A 17,872-nucleotide genomic window follows, 5' to 3' on the forward strand; every position below is an offset into this window, starting at 1 on the left:
GAATTAGTCCAGGGCTATTCTACAGTTGTTTGTTTGAATTAGTCCAGGGCTATTCTACAGTTGTTTGTTTGAATTAGTCCAGGGCTATTCTACAGCATTTCTTGACCCATGTTTTAGTCATGCATGTTCATTTTCCCGTTTTAGCAGTTTTTTTTTTGTCGAAGTTTGTTTCTTGAATTCTACATTTCACTTTCTAAAGTGATTGATCAGAACCTCTTGAAAATGTACCCTATTAGACCAACAACTAGTGCCCCTATTGCCTTCTATCGGGCAACTGTGGAGCCCTATCAACTAAAAAAACATTAGAAAGCTGCTCTATATCACATTTCTCCCCCACTGAGACTTGAGTCTCTGTCACACAGTAATTGAGTTTCCTGGGAGAGGCAATTAGGCCTGATTATGCCCACCGCTCCACACAGGATGCAGAAATCACTGCTGGCCATCATCTGCTGACTATATCCACTAGTACAATGTGCATAGGTCATACATACCACGAAATAGGTCTACTTTTGTTCTATTTCTTTCTGTTGTGAGTACCTTGTTATTATGAAAGGCCTATATCATGCCAAGTTGATCGTTGTCGAATAAAATCTTACAGTGATTCTATGTATTGCATATCGTGGAATATTAGGGCCCTATAAAATCTGTCTTTTTTTTTGGCCTGATTCCATTTAGTTTCCCCGAAAATGTTACAGGTTTTTCCCAAAAAAATCAGGTTTTCACTCTAAATCATTTAAAAAAAATAAAAAAAGGTTAACATAGGTATGTAACAAGTCACCAATAAGCATCGGTCCCCAGTTAGTATTTTTAAGATAGAAATGCATCGGTCTGTGGGACCCCGAATCGATCAAAATGAAACATGCATAGGTCAGAAAATCGATTCAAACACTACGAATCACTGGTTCACAAATGTTTTTAGCAAATGACTTTCTTTCTACCTCCTGAAAGTACCTCATCTTTTGTGACAACTGATGCGTCCTCTCCTTCTGTGTTGAACTAAGCAAGTAACGGTGTTGACACTCAGTCATTGAGCTACAAGTCATTTTGTATGTCGAACAACCCCAGGCAGTATCAGTAGCCTAGTCAAACTGCACACTGTGTGCAGCTTCGTGTGAGGCTGTTGTGCGAGGTATGATCTTGCACATCTGCGCACCTTAAGCATTCCAAAATGCTTGTAAATGGCTTCTGCAATATCAGGCTTTATTATTACAACCAATGTAATTTGATTAGTTACTGTTATTAAATGTGCTGTGTAAAATTGTGTTGGAGACACAACTCTCATCTGACTATAGACGGGTTGGTTGTTTGGCAACAAAACCGACGTGTGCGCAATTATCCTCTACTTAACACCCATCCCGGATCCGGGAGCATCCTCATCAGTAAAAGCTGACTAGCATAGCCTAGCATAGCGCCACAAGTAAATAATAGCATATAAATATCATGAAATCACAAGTCCAATACAGCAAATGAAAGATAAAATATCTTGTGAATCCAGCCATCATTCCGATTTTTTAAATGTTTTACAGCGAAAACACAATATGTATTTCTATTAGCTAACCACAATAGCCAAAGACTCAACCGCATATTTCACCATGTTTGTACCGCATAAGTAGCTATCACAAAAACCGACCAAATAGAGATATAATTAGTCACTAACCAAGAAACAACTTCATCAGATGACAGTCTTATAACATGTTATACAATAAATTTATGTTTTGTTCGAAAATGTGCATATTTGAGGTATAAATCATAGTTTTACATTGCAGCTACCATCAAAATCACCAAAGCAGCCAGAATAATTACAGAGAGCAACGTGAAATACCGAAATACTCATCATAAAACATTTATGAAAAATACATGGTGTACAGCAAATGAAAGATAAACATCTTGTGAATCCAGCCAATATTTCCGAATTTTTTAAAAGTGTTTTACAGCGAAAACACAATATAGCATTATATTAGCTACCACAATAGCCAAACACACAACCGCATTTATTCACCGCATAGATAGCATTCGCAAAAACCAGCAAAAGATGAAAATTAATCACTAACCTTGACCAACTTCATCAGATGACAGTCTTATAACATCAGGTTATACAATACACTTATGTTTTTGTTCGAAAATGTGCATATTTAGAGCTGCAAACCGTGGTTATACATTGTGAATATGTAGCATCGATTCACCAGAATGTCCGGAGCTAGTTTGGACACTCACCTAATCTGACCAAAGAACTCATCATAAACTTTACATAAAAATACTTGTTGTATGGCAAATGAAAGATACACTGGTTCTTAATGCAACCGCCGTGTTAGATTTTTAAAAATAACTTTCCCATAACAAACAGCTTGCGTTATTGCAAGACAGCGCCCGCCAAAACGGCAGAGAATAGGAATAACATTTTCCACAGAAATACGAAATAACATCATAAATTGTTCTTACTTTTGTTGAGCTTCCATCAGAATCTTGTACAAGGAGTCCTAGGTCGAGGATAAATCGTTGTTTGGTTTTAGAATGTCCTTTTCTCCTGTCGAATTCGTGCCACAATGCTAGCCAATGTTGATGACGTTCCCAGTTTCTCTCGACGCAAAGGACGGAAAACTCAAAAAGTCCCAATAAACGTTGAATAAACTGATGAAACTCGGTTGAAAAAACCTACTTTATGATGTTTTTCTAATATGTATCAAATAAAAACAGAGCCGGAGATATTAGCCGTGTATACCGAACGCTTTTCAGAAGCCAATGTCGAGCTCCGCCTCGCGCCTTGGTAGACAAAGGAAATTCCTGACCTACCACTCCAAAGGCTCTTGTTCGACCGCAGATCAAGCTAGACACCCATTCCACCTTCCACTGCCTGTTGACATCTAGTGGAAGGCGTATGAAGTGCATGCATATCGATAAATATTAGGCAATTGAATAGGCAGGCCCTGGAACAGAGCATCGTTTTCAGATTTTTCACTTCCTGTATGGAAGTTTGCTGCAAAATGAGTTCTGTTTTACTCACAGATATAATTCAAACAGTTTTAGAAACTTSWGKGTYTTTTCTATCCAATAGTAATAATAATATGCATATTGTACGATCTAGAATAGAGTACGAGGCAGTTTAATTTGGGCACGATTCTTTCCAAAGTGAAAACAGCGCCCCCCTATTGACAAGAAGTTATGGGGCAAAACAGACTGTTATGGCTTAGATTGTTGACATGTAATCTATATGTTTATTGAAAACAAATACATTTGCACAATGAGCACTTGTCTCTCAAACACATCGTGACAGTTGTTGGTTAGCCATTTTAACATAGACATGAAATCAGTCAAAAGAGGTTTTCCAATGCCTCGCAAAGACGGGCACCTATTGGTAATGAAAAAATGTAAATAAATGCAGACATTGAATATCCCTTTGAGCATCAATACACCCAGTCACTACAAAATCGCCACATGCAATATCAAAAACAAAGTGTCCAGATAAAAATATTTTATACATATTTTATAATTTTTAGATGACGCTTACCTGACACGTGAAGGAAATGCTTTAACCACTCCCCAGCCACATCTAGTTAAGTGGATGGGTCACTATTGTCTAGACATGTACACATGTTCATGAAATACAGTAGATGGCTGTAATCACCCCCAGACACACTTGGCTAACTTGATGGATTATGTAATAAGTATTTTGTTTAGACATGTAGTTAGCTAGCTAAACATGAACCGGCATAAACTCATACTACTCCCAATACAAACATTGTCATAGCTGTAGTATAAATCTGCAGGTAGCTAAACAGCTAACCAACTAGGTGCAATGTTAGCTAGCTAACATTAGGCTGTAACTAGCAATGCAAATTATATTACTACACAGATCATACACGTAACGTTAGCTAGCGAGCCAGCAAGCTAATGTTCGCTAGCAAGCTAACAGTATGCTTTGACTTGCAATGAAAATGACTTTTCTGACAAAAATAGAAACATAAACTGTCTGGAAATGTATCTAGATTCTCATTTAACTCTGTTCTGGTTCACACTGACACTGACTGTGGTGTGTGCAGACTGTGGCGTGTGTAGCCCATCGCTTTTAACAACTGATCTGTCGATAGCGCTACTGTTGAGAAAAGTAGCAACATTTTTGTAGTTCTTGATGGCTAATGTTTTTCAAAAATGTTGCTGTAGAAAGGACTTTCAACACATACTGAGCAGCTCACATTATAGACAGAAGCATGCTACATAGCAGACCAATTCAAACTCATCCCCTGGCATGTCCAGTCCTTCCATTATCTTAGCCAATCATGGCTAGCGGGAAGGTTCCTGTCTTCTTCTGTGACTTAACCAACTAGGCTTGTGATTTAACAATTTTATTTGTATTTATGGCTGGAATACAGGTTTGGTACTAAGAGCAAGTGCACATGTTCCAGAAGGCATTTGGATTAAAAATAAATGTTTACGTTGAAATGCCTCTCCTCTGAATTAGTGACGTGCAACACACGCCTAGTTTCCTGAAACGAGTCACATATTAGCCCACACAGCTACAGGGAAGGTCCATGCTGATGTCGCTACCCCATTGACGTTGACATTTAAAATGGTTAAGGTTAGGGTACGGTACGGGCTATGGTTAAGGTAAGCGTTGGGGTTCAGGGTAGGGACATCCCAATGATCCTAGGATAGCACTAACCCTACGAGGATGTACACTCATGCACGGGTTAGGACCTCATATTGAAGATTATAGATACCCCAACTGATCTATAGAACAGTTGTTTTCTCTGGTTTAGACAAGCATGATGAAACATATAACACAACTTTGTGAAAATCAGTTTGTTGGACCTAATTTGCTTACCACATTATCCACGTGGTTTCTTTCTTCACAGACTATATGAAATGATGACCTCTTCCTTAATATTTGGTCACATGATTGATTTGACAGTATGTATAGTTTCCTACAAACAAGGGTGGCTCAACTAGCCTAACTGTTGGCCCGACTTAACCCTTGTGTCGTCTTAAGGGTCAAAAATGACCCGCCACTATGTTTAACAGTGGAGAAAACCCCCTAAATGTTGTTTTTGACTGCCCGCTGGCCCCTGGTCATCTTCCATAAAATCATTGATGTGTCCTCATACAATGCCTTCGTGATATAGAACAAGATCCACCCTACCTGAATGCCTGATAAGCAGAACAAGAGGAGGGTGTTCCTGGAGCAGCTGGGAAAGGCACTTGTAAACCCCACACATTCAAAGAAGGGAGCGCCTCCCCCGCACAGCAGCCTCTGCAGCGCTTGTGAAAGCTGTTCAGGGGGCTGAATCTTGTCCTGATCCACCAGAGGCTGCAAATGGGGCAGGCAGGAGGAGGAGATGCCAATTCTGCCCCCCCAAAGAAGCACTCTAAAACAAATACTATGTGCTGCACATGTGAGAAATACATCTGCAATGTCCATGCACACACACTTGCATACTGTCCTACATGTGGTAATTAGAGTTGATTGATTGATTGTTCTTCACATTTTTGTTTTATATCTATCATATTTTATTATTATTTATTTTTGTTGTTTATACACCTTGTGGGTGGTGGCAATGGTTAAAAAAAAATATTTTGTAGTTCCTCATTCCTCGTTGTACAGTATGTAAGAATATATCACTATGTTGCCAAACAAGTTGAAGACTATTATTATTTCCCTTCAATTAAAATGCATTCAAAACTACTTTCTGCACATTTCTGTTACTTTTAGGCTATACAAGTGCTCTCTTGCTAAAAAAAAAAACGATGTTTACACCTATGCAGTACTTTTATCAATAATAGTAAAAAATTATGACAGGTGTGTTGTAATAAAAACGAATGGTGTCCACTGATTTAAATGCAGTCTTTCTGCATTGTGAAGAGGGAAAACCTAGATATTCAAAGTTTGTGATGATTGACAGGTTGTTTCTTCATGCAAAATAGATTTGGGGTTTACAATTCAATTAAGCTGATTTATTTCAGGGGTTTAGTGAAGGCGGGTCATTTTTATACAGTATACAGAATGTTAAGACTACACAAGGGTTAAGTAGTGGGAGAATACAGATAATACTGTGAAGGTACCTCTGGACATCTCTTTATCTTATTCTAGCATGATGCCCAGGGAGATGGACCGCTGTGCCCGCTGTTCGTCTGTGCTCTGGGTTTTCTACATGATACAATTATGTGAATCGATTTCCTGACTTCCCTCGTTCTAAATGGGTTTTTGTTTTGAGGAATTCTGTGGAGCTTATGTATATTTACATATTTGTATCCTTAGTTCAGCTAGAATAGGGGCTAAGAGATACATATCTCCTATGATTAACACACCGGAAGCATGTAATGAATCTTTGGCAATAATTAAGGAATTAGGGTTGTTGTTGAAAACCGAGAAATTACAGCAACCCGCCTCATCAGAACACTCATGTTACAAAACTGTAGATGGGAACTTGAATCTAAGAGGGACCCAACTATGAACAAGAAACTAGCTCTCTGGAGAAAGTGGCCTCAACATCGAGAAAACATTACCGACTGGCAAAAATGTTATCTACTATCTATACCAGTGACCAATTTTTGATTGAAACCTCTGAGAGGAAAAATGTCATTGCAATTAGAGGAAGCAATTGAGTGCTCCTCTTTAGAGGAGATGATCTACAGTATACTCCGATGTCGTTTGACGAGTTTTAAAGGGGATTGTGTGACTAGCTACCTTGTTTCCCCTCTACATTGTCGCTTTCCATGTAGCCGCCTTGTTAATTTGATGGGTTGTTATGCCGACACGTGTCTCCTCTCCGAGTAAATATAGATAGATTTATAACTCTTAATCTCTTATTTATAATCTCAGGTTTAATGTTTCTCCATTTAATTAATAAAATGCCAAACTACCTTAAACATTGACCCTCTAGTAGCGAGTGGGTGATTTTATTTTGCATTGTTATTTTGTCCTCTCGGCCCACAGTAAAAGAGTCTCTGCCATCTCTGCATTGTTATGTTGTCCTCTTGGCCCACAGTAAAATAGTCTTTGCCATCTCTGCATTGTTATGTTGTCCTCTTGGCCCACAGTAAAAGAGCCTCTGCCAGCTCTGCGTTGTTATGTTGTCCTCTTGGCCCACAGTAAAAGAGTCTCTGCCAGCTCTGCATTGTTATGTTGTCCTCTTGGCCCACAGTAAAAAGGTCTCTGCCAGCTCTGCGTTGTTATGTTGTCCTCTTGGCCCACAGTAAAAGAGACTCTGCCAGCTCTGCGTTGTTAATGTTGTCCTCTTGGCCCACAGTAAAAGAGCCTCTGCCAGCTCTGCATTGTTATGTTGTCCTCTTGGCCCACAGTAAAAGAGTCTCTGCCAGCTCTGCACCAAGACATACCACCAAGACATACCAGGCATAGAAATAAAGTATATTCCAATCTAATAAATGCACTATCGGTTGGGAGTCGGGACTAGTACGTACCTGCACACTCCAGTTTAGAATAGCGTACATAGGCTATTCACAACAGTCCCAAGTAATTGCATACATCAGGAGTCGACTATGTTATTCAACCAACCGATTATGATGCTCCGTTATGTGGAGGGAGAATGCAAATTAAGAGGAGCTTGTTCTCAGAAAATACTGTGTGGATGGTTAGAGGAGAGAGAGGGGCGATATTATCAGCAATAATGCCACGCCTAATTTGGGAAAGCGTGACAAAGCACTACAGAATAGTAGAGACCACACAAATCCTTCTGTCAAATCTTCAACCTAAAGCATGTGGAAAAGAAAATGCCTTATGTCTTATGTCATGTTCTTAGGGTCAAATTCCCTTTAAATTAGATTTGTTTTATGATATGTCATTGTCTGGCTTTTAATAACAATATGGTATACTTACAACATATGAGGTGCAAAGTCACTTAACAACATTAAGTGACTGTGTTTGTGTGAAATATAATAATCCTGCCTCTTAATTTAATTGTTTTGTCCAATGTTGACCTTGGGGCTTAATTGAATTGTTGTGCCCATTGTTTACCCACAGGCTTAGAATAAGCCCAGACATTTTTACAAAATTCCTTCAAACAACTATACCTGGCTTCTTCGGGTTAGTCGAAGACACAAAAGTTGAGCTTAAATTGTAATTTCTGTAGAAATATACATAAATTACTGGACCAAGCTCTGTTTAACATCTGTTGTCCTGATTGGAAGACCGGACACTGATTGGAAGTCCCTAGCCACACAGCATCCTGGTTTATCCTGTAGTGTGATTCAGTTTAGTGTTCCGTAGGTTAAGTGTTCCCTGGGGTCATGCAGGGACAGCCCCTAAGACCTTGGCTGGTGGAGGGGCGTGTTTGTGTGTGTGTGTGTGTGTGTGTGTGTGTGTGTGTGTGTGTGTGTTGAAAGCAAGATGTGTGTGTGTGAGAGTGTTGGGAGCAGGTTGTGTATGTGTGTGTGTGTGTATGTTTTGTCTATTTCTGTTTGTCTCTGTTTGTGTGCATGTTATCTCTGTGTGTGTGGGTGTGGTGGGTGTCATGTCTGTGTGTCATCTATGTGTGTGTGGCTTTGTGCACATGCTGCTGCAGTGTGCGGCTCTGTGCGTGACTTTGTGTGTATTGTGTTCACGGGCAGCGTTGGCATTGGGATTTCGATGCCTATAAGCCATTAGTTTCCACCTCGACACCTGCAGAGTTTAGCGCACCTAAAGAGGAGGAAGGTCTAAGCATTAGCAGCAATCTACTCAAAAGATTATCAGGCTTACATAAAACCCACCCAGTGATTTAAATATTGATAAGAGCCCTTTCTGTGGTTCTCTCGCGGAAATCAAAAGTGATTGCAAAGGCCTTGGTGTCCTGATTGCCGCCTTACTTCAGCCAGCCTTCTCTGTCCTGTGTGGCTTAGATGGTAGAGCGTGACGCTTGCAATGACAAAGTTGTGGGTTCAATTCCCATGGGAGACCAGTATGAAGAAAAGTATGACAATGTATGCACTCACAACTGTAAGTCGCTTTGGATAAGAGTGTCTGCTAAATGACACATTTATTGTATGTATTGGTATCTTTTCACTTCCCTTGCTATGGGTGACACTATGTGCAGATGAAACCGTTGCTACCGAGACACGAGTTTCTAAGTGACTCAACTGAGGTTGTTTTGAGCGGATGTCTGAATCTGAGTTTACATTTTAGAGGCTTCTCAACGAGTGGATGTTGATGCGTATTGTATGCTGTTGGCGTAGACATTGTATCGCGAAGGGATGAGAGTTAAGAGTGAGAAGGACTCCCTGGAGAACAGTGGCAAGTGTTCCTGAGGGGACTAGTATCCTGGCTAAATCAATTAAATTAAATGAGAAGTGTCTAGCTTGCATCACTTGGGGTCCAAGAAGATACTAACAGTTGAAAGAGACTGGGCGCCATGGCAATTTTCATTTAGTCATTGATCATCCTTGAGATGTTTCCTTGAGTCCACCTGTGGTAAATTCAATTGATTGGTCACGATATTAGGAAAGGCACACCTGTCTAAATAAGGTCCCACAGTTGACAGTGCATGTCAGAGGAAAAAACAAGCCATTAGGTCAAAGAAATTGTCCGTAGAGCTCTGAGGCAGAACTGTGTCGAGGCACAGATCTGGGGAAATGCAGCATTGAAGGTCCCCGAGAACATAGTAGCCTACATCATTCCCAAATGGAAGAAGTTTGGAATCACCAAGACTCTTCCTAGATCTGGCCGTCCGGCCAAACCGAGGAGAAGGGCCTTGGTCAGGGAGGTGACCAAGAACCCGATGGTCACTCTGGCAGACCTCCAGAGTTCCTCTGTGGAGATGGGAGAACCTTCCAGAAGGACAACCATCTCTGCAGCACTCCACCAATCAGGTCTTTATGGCAGAGTGCCCAGACGGAAGCCACTCCTCAGTAACAGGCACATGACAGCCCACTTGGAGTTTGCCAAATGGCACCTAAAGGACTCTGACCATGAGAAACAAGATTCTCTGGTCTGATGGAACCAAGATTGAACTCTTTGATCTGAAGTCCAAGCGTCACTTCTGTAGCTGGCACCATCCCTACGGTGAAGCATGGTGGTGGTAGCATCATGTTGTGGGGATGTTTTTCAGCGCCATGGACTGGGAGACTAGTCAGGATTGAGGGAAAGATGAACAGAGCAAAGTACAGAGATATCCTTGATGAAAACCTGCTCCAGAGTGCTCAGGACCTCAGACGACCATAAGCACACAGCCAAGACAACGCAGGAGTGGCTTCGGGAAAATTCTCTGAATGTCCTTGAGTGGCCCAGCCAGAGCCCAGACTTGAACCCGATCTAACATCTCTGGGGAGACCAGAGCTGCGCAGCAACCCTCCCCATCCAACCTGACAGAGCTTGAGAGGATCTGCAGAGAAGAATGGGAGAAACTCCCCAAATACAGGTGTGCCAAGCTTGTAGCATCATACCCAAGAAGACTTAAGGCTGTAATCACTGCCAAAGGTACTTCAACAAAGTACTGAGTAAAGGGTCTGAATACTTAAGTAAATGTGACCTGATTCAGGAAACTAGACATATGTCACGACTTCACACGAGAGCCTTTTAAACTTTTTATTTTTATTTTTATCAAAATGCGTTTTTTGGCATAAACGCTGCCTTGAACATGTGAACGTTCATGTGCCTTAATAATAAACTTGTATGCCATTAAATATAAATACAATTGTTAAATTACAAGCCTTGTTGGTTAAGCCACAGAAATTGTGAGCAACCTTCCCACTAGCCATGATTGGCTGAGATAATGAGTGGGCTGGACATGCCGAGTTTGGATTGGTCTGCCATAGAAGCTCGTCAGTCTGTATTGGTAATCCTATAATACGCGGCTTTAAAAAATGTATTCTAGTGGAGCTGCATAAGTGTGGCTCTCCACTTTCTGGAGGAACAAGTTTTGAAATCAGTGGAATTAGAGTATGATAGCTAAAGAGATGGAGGAAACACCTGTCTCCGGATTACATCTTCAAACTAAGGGAAACCGTGACATGGCATTCCTGACAGTGAGACGCGTCCATGCACAATGATGTATACAGGTAAGATAGTCATTTTCACATATTACACGTTTTCTAATTTTGACAGAAAGTAGTTTCATTTCAAGCTAAAGTGTACTGTTGGCTAGCTAGCTAACGTTAGTTGACTGGCTCCATAGCTGATGTTATTATTTATTTCCCAGAGCCGTTTGCTGTTCTCGTTGAGCCTAATGTTAGCTAGCTAACATTGAACATGGTTGGTTAGCTCCCAGCACTGTGGCATTGTTGGCGCTGTTCATTGTTAGCTAACGTTATGTGACGTGTGTGAACTTACATTTTGTTTACCTAGCTAGGTACGTTGTTAACCTAGCTAGCAAGCTATATGTCTTAAGCTAAAATGTACTGTTAGCTAGCTAGCTGGTCAAGATGACTATGTGCTGGAAGTTTAAGAATAATCATGACTAATTTGTTCTGAGATGTCTGCAATTCATTTTGTATTACCTTGGGGGTACCAGGAAGCGCATGAATAGTCTAAGTGGCACTGAACAAGAGGAGGTTTGGAGGTTCTTGCCAGAATCCTAATTTTATGGTTCACTTCTGATAACTTTCTGTGCCATGCGCTGCCCTCTAGCACACATCCAAAATAATTAACAGTATTTTGCTGTGACTACTAAGTCACCTACTAACACATTAAAATCTAGAAATGTCCTCAGTTTCCCTTTGGACTCGAACAAGATGGACTCTGTTTTTCCAAGATGAAGTGACACCTTATTGTCATATAACCCTTTACTGACATTCAGAAGTTCAGCACTGATGGCTCTGTGAGGAAAATATCACATGTACAGGCAGATTTCAGATCATTTATATACAACAGAAAGAAAACTGGACCCAGCACACTCCCTTGGGGTACCCCGCTGTTCAAATTTTTAGGTTTAGACAGGGTCCCATTGTTAGTGGAATTAAATTATTCCTCTAATGTACTCATTAATTAAATTCAATCTGTCTATTTATAAGAATTTGTAAGATACTTACTAACATAAAATAGACAGGATACAGTCTTATTAAAATTAGATAATATAATTTATTCTCGGAGCACGCTCCCATTTGATCATTAACAACAGGTTTATATACAAGATATGACGTTATAGGTTACAGAATAAGTCTCATTGTCCTGACAAATAGAAAACAGGTTCAAAAGTTCATTCCAACTTCACAGCGCACACACATGACACACAATATAATCTATTATCCTGAAGGCTCACTATAATTTATTACCACTTTAGCAGACAACTCAAGATAATGGAAGACCTAAAAAGTTACCCACAGCCTTATCTAAACACCTCAGGGCTAAGTTGGGTCAGTTCAACCATAGTTTAACMACCCTTTCTGCTTATTTTATAACCCACAACACAAATCTCTTTTCACCAGGCGTGCAGAGTTCAATTAGTTATAGTTTTATCTAAAGCTAGAAWTTGTTTTAATTATTTATTAACAAAATTCCTAACAATCCACCCTAAATAACAAAACAATTCATAGCTACATATCAAATACRATATAGAAACATAAATGTTATACAAGAATAAACCAAACCAATACATGTATTTACACTCCATCAACATCAATGACTGTTCTAAATTACATCAGACTCATAACTCTTCTATTTAGGATTTTCGTTACAATCTTCATTAAAGAAACAGTCTATACATTGAAACATGTAACCATCTAAATTCTCTAAACGTCAAATACAGTCTTGCCCAATCTCGGTTCCTCATAATTAAAAGATCCGGAGTCGTCCTCCACTAGATCCGTGCCCATACATTCATCATTTCACTGGTCAGAGCTTAGAATTGGTCCGTACTTCATCATCTGTTGTGTCATCGATTTCTGAAATTAGAACTTTCACACACGGAATCAAACCACATCCGCACAAAACTAACACAGTCACACAGGTGAAGGTACATAACACAGTAATCATGACATTTTTCCATTTCCCAAACATACTGTCAAACCAATTAGTCAGAGAAGTATCCACCCCTGAGTTCACTGCCAACTCGTGAGCTAGGGTGGTTAAACCTGCCAAGGCCTTGGTCACTGATCCATCCGGAGCTGTGTTATTTGGGATAAACGTACAGCACATCGACCCGAATAACACACAAACCCCACCCTTTTCTGCCAATAACATATCTAACGCGATTCTATTCTGCCAAGCCATCAGGCTGGTCGCTTCGGTCTGTTCTGCCAATCCTTTTATTGCATCTCTAGTATAATTGATGAAGCGCTGTTGATTATAATAGATATAATTGATCCAACCACATTCTTATTGAGAGTGGACCACCAGAAAATGCTTGACTCTAATCCTGCTATGATCCAATTCCTCGCTTTGAATTGGATCTGGGTAAGGGTAAAGAGCATGCCTAACTGCACTAGTGCACAACTACCGGTCCAATTGGTAGGCAGGTTAGGTCACAGCTTCATACCTCCACACTCTAAACCTTTTCATCTGRCAGTCAGGTCCCTCATTGTCTRCTCGGTTGTAACATTCTCAGTCCTATTGCATGTACTGACTTCCCCTACTTCCCATCCGTGTGTTATGTAGCGATCCATAAAATCCTGTCACTGTGAAAGAGAAAATCTGGATGTAATCGGCACCTGGGGACACATATCACAGATCAATGCAACTGTCATAGTTCAGCTTCCTGCCCTCTTGAACCGCTTTATCATACAGGCCATTCCATGGGTGTAGCAATTCCATCAAATGGAAAGAAAATTGTTATGAACTGAGGTTTTGCTGAGGCATGCCAAGCATTATTCTTTCGCCACAGATCTGGCTTTATATTGAATCAATTCTAACCATAGGTTAGAATCCCCATAACAGTTTCCACCTCAATCTCTTCCTTAAAATCTTTCATCTGAACCATCCACATCGGCCCTTGGCTCTGGACAACTCTACGGTCAGTATCTGCTTTGTCTGGGGCTCTGCTTGTATTCTGGCTGACTATCATCTGCTCTAACTTCTCGTACTCGGAATGGCACTAGGTTGTCAACTGAAACCCTTACTTTCACTACTCTCCATCTTCTTCCATACTGGGTATGTAGATTTATGTAGCCCTCTCTCATGATGTGAGCTATAACCTGTTTCCATGAACTACACAGGGACTTGCATAGATGTCTTCCACAATGGCTGCTCTTAGTCCTAACTGCCAAAGAGTCAGAGTCCCCATTTGGTCTACATAGAACTCCACAGAGACATCCTTCCCAATCTCTACTCTAACTTCCTGTCAATCCAGATCAAGTGATCTCTTATGCTTGGTTAATACAACAAATCCTCATTCTCTAACTAGCTACCCTCTTTGGCCTTCTCGGGGTTCATGGTGTATCAGGAACACTGCTCCCACGATTAGACAGCTCAGGATGGACCGCCCACCTATAAAGCCCCACCCTCTCCCAGAGAAAACATAATCAGCAAGAAGCCAGACACACTTTCACTTCTATGAACAAACACAGGAATGGAATGACGGGGAAAAGGAAATCTTCATCCGAGAGATGGCCCCCGGAATTCTGTTAATTCCAGTTCTCCTCTCGGACACTGTGCTTTTTCGACAGTGTCAATGTGTCTTACCCTCTCGCAGTGTGATATGAATCCGGGTAGCTCTTTCAGCTAGCTGTTACCAGGAGTCCTTGGTATGGTCCCCCCAACAGGCCTCAGGGACTGGATTGAGTGACTTCACCTGTAATTCACCTGTAGTGCATAAAATCTTGGACATACAGGTTTGGTTAAACAAACAACCTTTTCATGTAATCAACAATACTTCTTTCTATTTCTATATCTGCTTGTTTAGCTAGATTTTTTTTAAAATTAGTTTATCATCCAATAGGCCACATCCTATCCTAGACTACAAGTTACCCATCCCCCCTTGTTACCTGGGTCTGCCAGGTAACAACCTTGCCTAACCTAACCAATGACTTAGGTAAAATTAGTGTAAATTATCCTTATGTCTGACATTATCATGTAGGAACGCCCCTTTCATTCGCCGCATGTCCAATTCTCCCTTGGGCGTCCATTCATATCTATCCTTTTCCAATTCTCTGTCAAGTGACTTATCTACTTTAAAAGGTATCTGTGCTGCTTATATATGTTCTTAAATATATATATATTTATTGATTTAAACCGTATCCCTTTTCTCACCTATCTTATTTCACAGCCTACCTTGCTCATGTCCTGGTCCCCCCTCTCCACTCTGCTCTCAAACCTTCAAGATCTCAACAGTGCGTGGCAGACCCCTCTGTCTGCCTTTTTCTCATAATAGTCAATAATAACTATGTGTTCCATCCAAATATTAACTAAGTGTCTCACTGTTTTGGCTTTATCTAAAATCATGGARTTAAAAAAACAACATGTCTTATAGTGTCAATCTCTAAAGTCCTTACATAACCTTAATCAACCTATCTCCATCCTATCAATAATCCCAAATCATCACACATGTCATATACCCCTGTCAATTTTAATACTATTTAAATAAAAATCTTCTAATGGCCAAAACAAATGCTAACCATATCAAATCCTTTCTTTACTAATAAGCTCTCTCCCCCAGGAGTCCACTGTTTTTTATTCAATAATAACATTGGTTAACCTTAAACTCAGTCTCATAAATAATTAATATATGTTTTACAGTGTGGATACCTTATCCACAGTAAATTACCACTCCTAAGAACTAAAACTTATTTCTTCTCATAAATAATTTTAATGCTTATGTATTTTCCTGCCCTATTGGCTTAAAATATCTCCTGTCCAAACCTCAATGTATCATATCTTCCCTCATTTATTATTGATGACAAAGGAGATTTTTCCTGTTGCAATACCAAATCAATAATAGCCAATTAATTTACCTCAAAACTAGTATCCCAAATGAACACAAATGCATTATCTCCATGGCCCTCCCCTGAAGCTGATCAGACCTCAAGAGACAGCCATGATAAAGGTTAAAGGTTATACCACCCTTGTATAATCATGTTCCTAGACATTTTAAAGAACCCTTTATCCTTAAAATCAAAAAAATTAACTTGTGTAATTAAAACTCAGAAAATAAAAACTCATAAAACTCCATATGTGAGCATGCCCCTTTAAAATACCTTTGCACTAAAACAAATAGTCCTAACAAATGTTTTATGTGTGTATATTTGCAAACCTTAATGAAAAAACAAAAACCTTTCAGGCCCTTTTCAATTTGGTCGTTTATGGCCTCAATCTCACCCACTCTCCCCAAGATAATAGTCCCAGGAAACATCCAAGAGACAATAAAACTCCCACTCTCCCAGGAAAAACACAAAACGCCTAACTAGCATTCACTGTGCTACATCGATTCAGAAACTCAAAAGTGAACTATTAACCAAACCTAATGATAATTCCTCTTTACCTCAAATCATTAATCATAKGTTTTAAACAACGTCAATGTATATGTGTACTTAAGTGAAAATGCTAGCCTTAGATGCATTTAACCTGATATTTATTATCTAAACGTATTACTTTTTTCCTCTGTCGCAAATGTCGTACATTTCTCAGTGTAAGAAATCAGTAATTTAATCCCAGGTATTTAATAAAAATGTAAACGTATTTTCCCATGGCTCCTTCAACTTACATATTTTAGATAACTTCCATCCGTCCCGGAAGAAGGAATCCTACTTAAACACACCAGAATACAATGTTTAATTAAGTTAAATCAACTCCTAAAATAAACAATAAACAGTAACCAAATAAACAAACCACTTTAATCAGCAAAAAACAAACTATACAAGAACTCACTACTATAATGGTTCAGATGACAAAATTACTCAGAGACTCATGTTTACATCTCAATAAAATAAAACACAATCTGCATGTTCCTCAAAAACAACAACTGATACCCCTGTTACAGATGTCTATGTATCAGAGGAAAAGCTCAAACAACCAAATTCAACCTAGCTAATTTCCCAAAACATATGCAATTGTTTTTTACTATAGAGGTTGCTTTTCAACATTAATACCCTGACATTGTTCCACATAATGGAAACGGATTATAATGTTAGACTACATGAACTTTCCTGCTCAAATTAACTGGTGTTACTTAAACAATCAAACCAGGAATCAATAACCATCAGAATCCATTATCACTATGTTTTACGATTCAGACATTCAGATCTCCCTTTCTCACAGCCAAATATAGTCCAATAAACGCCATAAATCAATGATGCCCACCCAGCGAATCTGTTGCTAGTTTTTAGCATCTTTCCTAACTACCCTGACGATTTACAGCTACTTTTAATGTAGCTGTCCAAATGTGTCCAAATGTATTTGGAAATGTTTATCAACTTCTGAAAAGTGACTCAAAACAATAATGCACGCATTTTCCTTCTAAATGACACAAACACTTTTCTCTGCCACACCCCAGTCACAACATCATTGCCGTGGCGACAAAAGTGCCTTGTGAGTGATGTCATCAACAGGCGCTCAACCTAGACCCAAGCCGCAACGACTTTCAATGAATTGTAAATAATTGTTGGCTGTCTGCAGCAACAGTAGTACGGGTTCGATAAACCAAACCTAATTTATCACATCTGTTGAATCAGAACTTACAACATCTCTCAATCAAAATTGTACTGCCAGAAGTACAGAAAAGAGTGTACCTGAACAACGGTCAAACAAATTTAAATAACGTTATTGTTTATCAAACGTAATGATGCAGTTTTACGGTATTCCATAACAAACCTCTAACAACTTACTCTGAAAATTAGTAGCCAACACAGCAACTAACTCTCTTCCTTACTCACACCTAAATCACTTTCAACTTAACATATTCTATTCCTTTTTTTCCCAATGGGCAAAAATATATATAACCCCTCTCATTTCAAAGTTTTTCCTTACCCCTATCGTCAGCTTAAAAACCAAACTTTATAACTTCCTCTTCTCTTTGCTCTT

Source organism: Salvelinus sp. IW2-2015, linkage group LG14, assembly GCF_002910315.2.
Source record: "Salvelinus sp. IW2-2015 linkage group LG14, ASM291031v2, whole genome shotgun sequence".
Lineage (NCBI taxonomy): Eukaryota > Metazoa > Chordata > Actinopteri > Salmoniformes > Salmonidae > Salvelinus > Salvelinus sp. IW2-2015.